Source organism: Stegostoma tigrinum, chromosome 44, assembly GCF_030684315.1.
Source record: "Stegostoma tigrinum isolate sSteTig4 chromosome 44, sSteTig4.hap1, whole genome shotgun sequence".
Classification (NCBI taxonomy): domain Eukaryota; kingdom Metazoa; phylum Chordata; class Chondrichthyes; order Orectolobiformes; family Stegostomatidae; genus Stegostoma; species Stegostoma tigrinum.
Window position 1 is genome coordinate 2,502,227 of NC_081397.1, and position 10,770 is coordinate 2,512,996.

The window sequence follows — 10,770 nt, forward strand, 5'->3', positions numbered from 1 at the left end:
TTCTGGGTGACTGCATAAATGCATGGGTTCAGGAAACAACTCAACAACTTGAGTATATTTCCTATTTCAATTGCGATATATTCAGGGTTGTTGAAATCACCTCGGTAATAATTAAGGTTTGACAGTCTGGTAATGACCAAACTCGTGGAATATGTCAACCAAAGCATTATGAAACGGACTGATACCGAGAACAATAAAATGATAGACTTTCTCCGATTCTCCAACTCTGAATTTCTTTGATTCTCATTTCTGTGACCCTGGAGTCCAACGCGAGTTCTATTTGCCAATACTATACGGTGGATGGTGAAAGAATTAAACAAAAAAATGAGGAGAAATGGAAGCCAAGCAATCCAGACACTGTAAAACCAGACAAACGCGATCCCTGGAGTTGAAGTAAAGAAAGTTACACTGGATTTGCAGCCCCATTGAATTTTGTCAATGATTTGCTCTGGCACACATGCAAACAAAACTGGGATATTCTTTAACAAGATCAAGACTGAAATGGTTACTAGCACTGTGGTCGCCGTCCTTTTGGTACAATATATTGTTTTAAACTTCTGGCAGCAGATCACAACAAATCTGTCAAACGTGAATGAAACGGTGAACCAAACAGTTAAATCGAGACTCGTGGCAATCATATATGTAATGAGCTTGCACACAGGAGTGTGGGACAGGAAAGAAAATGGTAAATAATAAATCAAAATACGATATACTATACTATAGTTGATAACAACCAATAAATCCGAAGTTGCCATCGCCAACATGTAAGCAGAGATGCATCTGGAAAGGCCTCAGTTTCCTCGTAAGATAATTAAAACAGTCACCAGGTTCGCTGAAAACGAGACAGAGAAGGTCAGTTAAATTGCAATGCATAATTGAAATAGAGGTGAAGATACTTACAAAAACATTTGAATACATCCTGAGTAATTTACAAAGGTAGAAATGTACCAAACATTTAATATGCTACTGCAGTCATCATTCCAAATGGTACTGTCAGACTGTCAGACAATCAATAAAAATGTTTGCAGAGGATACTTACGGAATATTATAGAACATAGAACATAGAACATAGAACATTACAGCACTGTACAGGCCCTTTGGCCCTCGATGTTGTGCCGACCTGTCATACCGATCTCAAGCCCATCTAACCTACACTATTCCATGTATGTCCATATGCTTATCCAATGATGACTTAAATGTACCTAAAGTTGGAGAATCTACTACCGTTGCAGGCACAGTGTTCCATTCCCTTACTACTCTCTGAGTAAAGAAACTACCTCTGACATCTGTCCTATATCTTTCACCCCTCAATTTAAAGCTATGCGGCCTCATGCTGGCCGTCACCATCCTAGGAAAAAGGCTCTCCCTATCCACCTTATCTAACCCTCTGATTATTTTATATGTTTCAATTAAGTCAGCTCTCAACTTTCTTCCCTCTAATGAAAACAGCCTCAAGTCCCTCAGCCTTTCCTCATAAGACCTTCCCTCCATTCCAGGTAACATCCTAGTAAATCTCCTCTGCACCCTTTCCAAAGCTCCCACATCCTTCTTATAATGCGGTGACCAGAACTGTACACAATACTCCAAGTGCGGCCGCACCAGAGTTTTGTACAGCTTCACCATAACCTCTTGGTTCCGGAACTCGATACCTCTATTAATAAAAGCTAAAACACTGTATGCCTTCTGAACAGCCCTGTCAACCTGGGTGGAAACTTTCAAGGATCTGTGTATATGGACACCAAGATCTCTCTGCTCATCTACACTACTAAGAATCTTACCGTTACCCCTGTACTTTGCCTTCCGGTTACTCCTACCAAAGTGCATCACCTCACACTTGTCTGCATTAAACTCCATTTGCCACCTCTCAACCCAGCTCTGTAGCTTATCTGTGTCTCTCTGCAACCTACAGCATCCTTCATCACTATCCACAACTCCACCGAACTTAGTGTCGTCTGCAAATTTACTAACCCATCCTTCTACGCCCTCATCCAGGTCATTTATAAAAATGACAAACAGCAGTGGACCCAACACCAAACCTTGTGGTACACCACAAGTAACTGATCTCCAGGATGAACGTTTCCCATTAACTATGACCCTCTGCCTTCTTTCAGCAAGTCAATTTCTGATCAAAACTGCCAAATCACCCACAATTCCGCTCCTCCGCATTTTGTACAATAGCCTATTGTGGGGAACCTTATTGAAGGCCTTGCTAAAATCCATATACACCACATCAACCGGTTTACTCTCATCTACCTGTCTGGTCACCTTCTCAAAGAACTCAGTAAGGTTTGTGAGGCACGACCTTCCCTTCACAAAACCGTGCTGACTATCTCTAATAAATTTATTCTTTTCTAGATGATTGTAAATCCTATCCCTTAAATCGTTTTCCAACACATTACCAACAACTGAGGTAAGGCTCATTATGTTTCTTACAACAGCAGTATTTCTCGGAAAAAGGGAAAAAAAAAACACAGACTGACCAGACAATATTCTTCATGTTGTTCTGGTAACACTGAGATTGGGAAACAGACAATGCGTAGCGTTCACAAAGAGAAATTATAAAAAAAACTACAAGTAGGTTGGATGGCTCACCAGGAAGACAAAAAGCTGCAAGAAGTGGATAATAAATCTCTTTCAACAGCAAAATCAGTGGTTTCACCATTTCTGAGGAAACATGATTTCTGTCGGTTCTGAAGGTTTGTGACTGATGTATGATTAGGTTAAGGAAAGGTAATCTGTATTAATACGTGCATCAGACCTCCAGAGAGGTAATTATGTCAAATGATTACTTCTGATAATTAGGCAGGATAATTTAATTTTTGTTTTGCACAATGCACTAACTAAAATAAGGTCTGACCCGGCATCATAGACTTTCATTGTCTTCTCTATTCACTGGATCCTGATGCCATGCATCTTACCTTATTTCTGAATTTAGACAGTTGTGCTTTGTACTGAACAATCCTGCCTGGTGAATCAGTTTTGCTTTTTATCGTTTGTCACAAATCTCATGAACTACTCTACTCCACCTAATTGCCAACAGCTCATCCGTCTTGTGTATGGGAGCTCCTCACGTTCTAACAGTTGTCCACTTTCTGAAATTACATCCTTATTCAGGAATGATGGATGAGGGAACTCTAACGGATTGATTGCCATCTTGGCGGTGTTTTCCGCATCCAACCTAATTTTACTGAACTTCACCAAGTTGCCTTGGTGAATGCCATCCTTCCAGACATTGGCACTTTCGAGACCCGCTGGAAATCTGTTCCTCTGAGGGCCTGGGTATGAACACAGAGTACTGAATTAGCTTATGTGTTTCTTCCAGAGAACACAAAGCAGCTTGTACTTTCTTCAAGAAACCTTTAATGCTGCTGAATATGAGAGGAATTAAGTATCAACACTCAAGAAGTAGGATTGAAAAAATACCTAATTTGGCTAATGGAAGCTGTGACTTGAAGATCCTGATCACCGGTTTCTCATACCTGTAGTACTTACTGTCTCCAACACACTGGCCTTGGTCTCTTCCTATTTAATTCCTGAATGCGTCCCACTGTCTATCTGACGCAGGTTTTTCTAAAAAAATAACTGTTTTGTCGCTGTCTGTTCTCGTCATATCATACCTGGCTTTGCTCCTGATTCAGACTTTGACTTCAGACCATCCCATTCCTCCTCCATAAATGTCTTGCATTTAACTGAGTTAACTTGCTCTCTGCAAAATTCTTCCGCACTGATACTTTGACCAAATGCATGACATCATCACCTAAATTTAAGTCCAGAATCGCCACCTCCCTTCTAAGGCCTATCACACGCAAGGTTAGAAACTAAACTGTCCTGGATGTGTTTCAGAATTCCCTCCCTCTAAATTACTTATAATTTGATTACTTCAATGAATGTTGGGAAATTGAAATCACCACTATCGTGCAGATGATTTTTACACTCTGAAATTTGCCTCTGCATCTGCTCCTCTATTTCACCCAGATGAGTCAGGAGCCGATATTAAACTCCAACCATTTAAACTCCGTGCAAAAACAAAATGGAAAACGAACAAGACCAGGATTTTCCGTTGAAGAATTGTTCTTTTATTCTGACATTTTTCTTAGCTCTGCCCATGTGGGTTTATTTGAGGAAATCTCCAGGATGTCATCCTTTCTAATTGCCCAAAGTGATAAACTGCTCAAAAATGTGGTGCCATCTGTTCTTTGCTTTGCCTGGGACCCTTATATTCTACAATATTGATCTGTAAATCCTTCTCCTACCTTGACCGCATCTGAGTGATAGAACATATTCCCATGTGCTCTCTTGTGTAAATAACTCATCTGCCTTGTTTTTCAAAATAACAAAGCGTGAAGCTGGATGAACACAGCAGGCCAAGCAACATCTCAGCAGCAAAAAAGCTGATGTTTCAGGCTCAGACTGGGTGCAATAAAATAGACTCAGAGTCACAGAGCGCCATGGAGTCAAACAGCCCAGAAACAAACCCTTCGGTCCAACTCACCCTGCTCCTATGATGTTGCTTGGCCTGCTGTGTTCTTCCAGCTCCACACCTTGTTATCCCCCATGGTGACCAAGTTTTTAAGACTAAACTAGTCTCACTTGCCTGCAGATGGCCAATATCCCTCTAAACCCTTGGTTTTCATGTATCTATGCAAATGCCTTATAAATATTGTAACTGTTCCTGCATCTAGCATTTCCTGTGGCAGTTCATTCCACATAAGAACCATTCTCTGTGTGAAAAAAAGATGTTGCTGAGCTGGTCCTTTTCAAATCTTTTGACTATCACCTGAAAAAAAAAGACAAAATCCCTTTCGTTTTGAACCCCACCCCTCCCCCTACAGTAGGGAAATGATCTTTGTTATTTTACCGATGGATGTCTCTCATTGTTCTATAAATGCTGTAAGGCCTTTACTCAACATCTTATACTCCAGAGAAAAATGCCCCAGACTATCCACCTTTTACTTTTAACTCAAACTCTCCAGTTCCAGTAACATCCTTGTAAATTTTCTCTGGATCCTCCACAGATTAATAATGTCCTTTCTTTAGTCAGTGAACAGAACTGCACACAATATTCAAGAACTTGTTCCAGCAACGTCTTGTGCAAGCACAACATCACGTCCCAACTCCAACACCGAGCACTGAATGTATCATTTAGCCTTGACAATCTCAATCGCTATTTTACTTTTATTGGCTATACTTTATCTGTCTTCCTGACTCACTTATCGTTACTTCTAGTACTTCAAGTGCAGCTCTGCTGCAGACACTTCTCTCAGGATCCCACCTCCTTCCCATGTTAGCTTCATCCCTCTTCAACAGCATGAGTAAAGATTGCCCTGAATTCCCCAGCAATCCTACCAACAGTCGCAATGACCCAGTAGTGAGAAATTGCAGACCATTAGAATAGTGAGCTTCATATCAATTGACTCAGAAACGAAGATTTTTTTTAAATTTAAGAATAGAAAACAGTGCAAGTTGGTTACGTATGGGTGCAATAATTGTATTGGAGTTATATTTTCTCTGTGAATGAGTACATGGTTGAGGGGTGGCACGGTGGTTCAGAGGTTAGACTGCTGTCTCACAGCACAGGGGGATAAACTACCCAGCATTATACAGAGATGTACTAGTTAGGTGAATTGAGGGGACGTTGGGAGCCTGAGACTGCGGGCAATGGTCTTCAGAGGGTCAGTGAAAATGTGATGGTCCAAATGGCTGTTTTCAGCACTGTGGGGATGCAATGGGTTGGAAAGAGATGAAAAATAGATTAAAATTTTATTTCCACCCTTGTGATGAGATTTTTGTGTTTCTGATCCATAGTTTTATATTTCTTCATTTCCTCTTCTCCTGGCTCAAATGTATCCTTGCGTATTATGAATACTACCCATACCGGCTACTGAATGTAAAAAAAAAGTTGTATCGAAACAATCTTTCACTCTGATTTATAAAGATTCATTGCACGCCTCCGATGGTAATGGAACAAATTTCAGACAGGAGGACATAAGCAAATTACAAAGGCAGGTGGTAGCTTCAATAAATGAGGAGGCACTCCGTAAATACATACAACTTGTCTTAATACAAGAAAATGTTTCATCCTGGCAAGACGATATAAATAGAAATGTGCTTTGCGAATGTCATGATATCACTCAACTCTGATTTGCACAGCAACCTGGGTTTCCTTGTGCATAATTGCAGCACTTTAATGACAGTAGGAACTGCAGATGCTGGAGAATCTGAGGTAACACGGTGTAGAGCTGGATGAACACAACAGGCCAAGCAGGATCAGAGGAGCAGGATGGCTGATGTTTCGGGCCTAGAACCGTCTTCAGAAAGTCTGAAGAATAATTTTCTGAAGAAGGGTCTAGGCCCAAAACATCAGCCTTCCTGCTCCTCTGATGCTGTTTGGTCTGCTGTGTTCATCTACACCTTGTTATCTGCAGCACCCTAGTGTCTCGGTGAAACAACTCATTTAAAAAGCTTATACATTGTTCTTGTATATTAAGATCCGAGGTGTCATTAATATCGGACAATATTTGAATGCCCTCAGGTGAAATGGACAAATGAGATCATTCCAAGTTTACAACGAATGTGATCCATCAGTTGAGTATGATTAGGCCAAACACATGTGGCTGAGGAATACTTGAACTGAGAAGACGTGACTAACAATTTTAACTTCCATCAACTGCAATCATCTTTTCTTCCAGCCCTGACAGTTCTAAGATTTTCTGGCTGGCTCTGACGAATTTCAGATGTATTTGAAACCTTAGATATCATAGTTATACAGTTCTGCTCACTCAGGTTCACGTGTATTCAGTCATCTCAGACACATCCCCTGATCTGGCTCATCAATTCTCAGGCTAAGTAGGGCAGTATTTGATCATTCTAGCATATTTGCCTCTTTTGATTCTGCAGGAATAGAGCATCGCTGCCAGGATGGGAGAAGTTGAAAAGTCACATTACTTTTGAGGACACTTCCCGTGATGTTCCCGACAGGAGACTGGCGGCGAACAATCTGACAGATTGATGTTGCTGCATTCTTTGTCAAATAATTGTCAGTGTTGTACAGGCCACGCAATGAGGCAGATTTGTTTGGAAGCAAGTTGGAGGCAATTGAGCAGCTTACACTCTAGTTAGTATACAACTGAAGAAAGAAGAATAGCATAACTGTATTGTAAAAGATAACAGAAGGATACATACAGTGATCACTATGTTCAATTGTCCTAATGTACTAACAATTCATAAATGTATACCTTGGCAAAAAAAAGGAAATCAGAAATCAGGTTTTTCCACATGCAATGCCCACAATAACAAGAGAAACCCCAGCTTCCAGCTGTAATCAAGTGAGGGGGGAATAGATTATACCTCGACCAAATTCAAGCATCTTCCACTGAGCCTAAAAAAGATCTCAAAAACAGCCTAGAATTGCTGTTCTGTGAGAACTATACACACCCATCTTGGTTGCTTGTATAGCTCTGATAAAGAAAAAAACAAGGCCACTCAAACTGCCTCCTGTTTCCTCATATGCTTTGCCACTTGTAAATGTTGTCGAGACAATTCACTCGTTCTACTTAATCATACCCTGAAATTTGACACATGGTCCAAATATTGTTAGTTAACCTCTCAACTCTTGCTTAAAAACTGATTCAAACGGACCAAATTTGGAGCAGCCCCAATTGCAGAATGTACAAATGGAATTCATTTATCCCAGTTCTCTGGGTTCCCTTGAATATAAGCCATCACTGTGATCTTTAGTGTTCAATATGACCTTCTAATGCTCCTTGTAATTCTGGATGTCGGTCAGTGGATTTGAACTGCTTCATTCCAAAGCTATCCATAACTTCCTTGAACACCTTTGACATAATTTTTTTCCCCTCGATCTGATTGTATGTGTCTGTATCTAGTTAAAAAAAATCTACAATCCCATAACCACGATACAGCATTCAGAAATCTAGTTCCCATACATTGTGATCAACAAATGGTGAAATCCACCATTTTAGTTTTCGGTATGGATCCTGTCAATCAATTGAAAACCTTGGAAAAGGTGCGTCATGATCAGGAATGGTATTAAGGGTGGTGGGCTTATTCCTGTGGTTAATGTCTCGACGGCAGTTAGAGATGAAGAGGTCGAGGGAGGGTAGGAGGCCTGGGGGTGGTGTCCAGGAGGAGGAATTGTGTCCTCCGACACTTCCGCCATCTACAATTCGACCCCACCACCAAAGACATTTTTCCATCCCCTCCCCTGTGGGCTTTCCGGAGAGACCACTCTCTCCGTGACTCCCTTGTTCGCTCCACACTGCCCTCCAACCCCACCACACCCGGCACCTTCCCCTGCAACCGCAGGAAATGCTACACTTGCCCCCACACCTCCCCCCTCACCCCTATCCCAGGCCCCAAGATGACATTCCACATTAAGCAGAGGTTCACCTGCACATCTGCCAATGTGGTATACTGCATCCACTGTACCCGGTGTGGTTTCCTCTACATTGGGGAAACCAAGCGGAGGCTTGGAGACCGCTTTGCAGAACACCTCTGCTCAGTTCGCAACAAACAACTGCACCTCCCAGTCGCAAACCATTTCCACTCCCCCTCCCATTCTTTCGATGACATATCCATGATGGGCCTCCTGCAGTGCCACAATGATGCCACCCGAAGGTTCCAGGAACAGCAGCTCATGTTCCGCCTGGGAACCCTGCAGCCTAATGGTATCAATGTGGACTTCACCAGTTTCAAAATCTCCCCTTCCCCAACTGCATCCCGAAACCAGCCCAGTTCATCCCCTCCCCCCACTGCACCACACAACCAGCCCAGCTCTTCCCCTCCACCCACTGCATCCCAAAACCAGTCCAACTTGTCTCCACCTCCCTAACCTGTTCTTCCTCTCACCCATCCCTTCCTCCCACCCCAAGCCGCACCCCCATCTACCTACTAACTTCATCCCACCTCCTTGACCTGTCCGTCTTCCCTGGATTGACCAATCCCCTCCCTACCTCCCCACCTATACTCTCTCCACCTATCTTCTTTTGTCTCCAACTTTGGTCCGCCTCCCCCTCTCTCCCGATTGATTCCAGAACCCTCACCCCATCCCCCTCTCTGATGAAGGGTCTAGGCCCGAAACGTCAGCTTTTGTGCTCCTGAGATGCTGCTTGGCCTGCCGTGGTCATCCAGCCTCACATTTTGTTGCCTCCTGTTAATTCATGTGTTATCTGCAACACCTCATTCCTGGAACCACAACACAGGGGCGCGCACGCGCGCGCACACACACACACACACACACACGCACACGCACGCACGCATGCACGCACACACACCCTAGAAATACAAATCAATGAGCTGCTGTCCAGTTCTCATCTGCCTGAATATTTGATGGTCTCCATTTCCTCATGCAGACGTCACTTTTTTTAAAGACAGTAATATTCTGCGATATGCTTCAATTCCTCTCTTGTGTCTGCTTTTCAATACATTTGCTTTTGTTTCTCCTCTCACTGTTGCAATTAATTTCTCTGAGCTCGAAATAAGGACTTTGTCCTTCATCTATTCCATTTTTGTTGTTTTTTTATTTTTTTCTGAACTACTTGATCAAACATCATCTCTGATAATTTAACTTCTTTACCTGTATTATTTGTTTTCTCCTCCTGAAACTTTGTGACCGTCTTACTACATCGTGAGAAGCAAACCAGAATACACTTCCTGTAATACCTCGGTTGCTTGGTTTTCTACCAGCTTTTCAACCACCCGAGGTATTACTCCCAACCATGATCCAGCTATATCATTACAAAACATAAATTGTAGTCCTGGAACCGAGAATTTCTCTATTACTCTGACCACCACTTCACCACCTTCGACCGAACATTCTAACCTCAATTTATTTCGTGGAGCATTGCCCTTCTTAGTGCAAATATCACATATTACCTTTTCTTTTCTCGAAGTATTCCTCATCAATTACATATATCTTCTTTTTTCACTGTCAAAGATTGGCTTGTTCCTCCTTCTCTTAAAATTTTGGTGTCTTTACCTGCTCTGCCTACATACATGAGTCAGCATCATTGTAATTTTTTTAAAGAAATTGAACACTTTATTGATGCATTCTGTTGCAGATATTTAGGTTCCACTGTTCTTTCAATGAACAAAGAACAATCCAGTCAATGAACAGGCCTTTCGGCACTCCAAGCCTGAGCTGACACATGTTGCCCCTCCAGGATAAAAGCATCTTTGCTAACAGGAAGCGTATCCCACTATTCCCTTCAAATACTCATATTCTCCCATGATTATGTGTCCCCTCGTAATTAAGTCCTCCAACCTGGGAAAAAGCCTTAAGCAAAGATTATTAGTCTGTATCCTTATCTTTTATCCATCTTACCAGTGTTTTTTTCTGAATCATCAATACTACAACTTCACAATTTATTGCAGTGAAAACAGCTGAGATTTTCTTTTCTCCTCGTTCCCACTTATCAGTTTCCTTCACCCACGGTGTTAAACTATCTTTACTATCTTCAGTCAGGTCTTATTTCCTTTACCACCTGCGGGTTTCACTTTTGCCCCATTTCTGTCACTCACAGAGTGATTAGATTAGATGAGATGAGATTGGATTAGACTAGATGAGATTAGATTCCCTACAGTGTGGAAACAGGCCCTTCGGCCTAACAAGTCCACACTGTCCCTTGCAGCACCCCACCCAGACCCATCCCCCTCTCACCCACACACCCCTGAACACTACAGGTAATTTAGCATGTGAGGCAGTGAGGTAGCTAAATATCCAAGACATACACTTATCCTTTCAATACACTT

General features: G+C 42.1%; 1 protein-coding gene across 2 annotated transcripts in view; it reads left to right on the plus strand.

Annotated features, from left to right (window-relative positions):
* The window catches only part of LOC132206940 (histone H1-like), a 36,792-nt gene extending 29,557 nt beyond the window's left edge, over positions 1-7,235 (plus strand). For both annotated transcript variants that reach the window (XM_059642049.1, XM_059642051.1), the window contains one exon: positions 6,898-7,235. The gene's annotated coding sequence lies outside the window, so the exon portion shown is untranslated. The remainder of the gene's footprint in view (positions 1-6,897) is intronic.
* Positions 7,236-10,770: the final 3,535 nt, after the last annotated feature.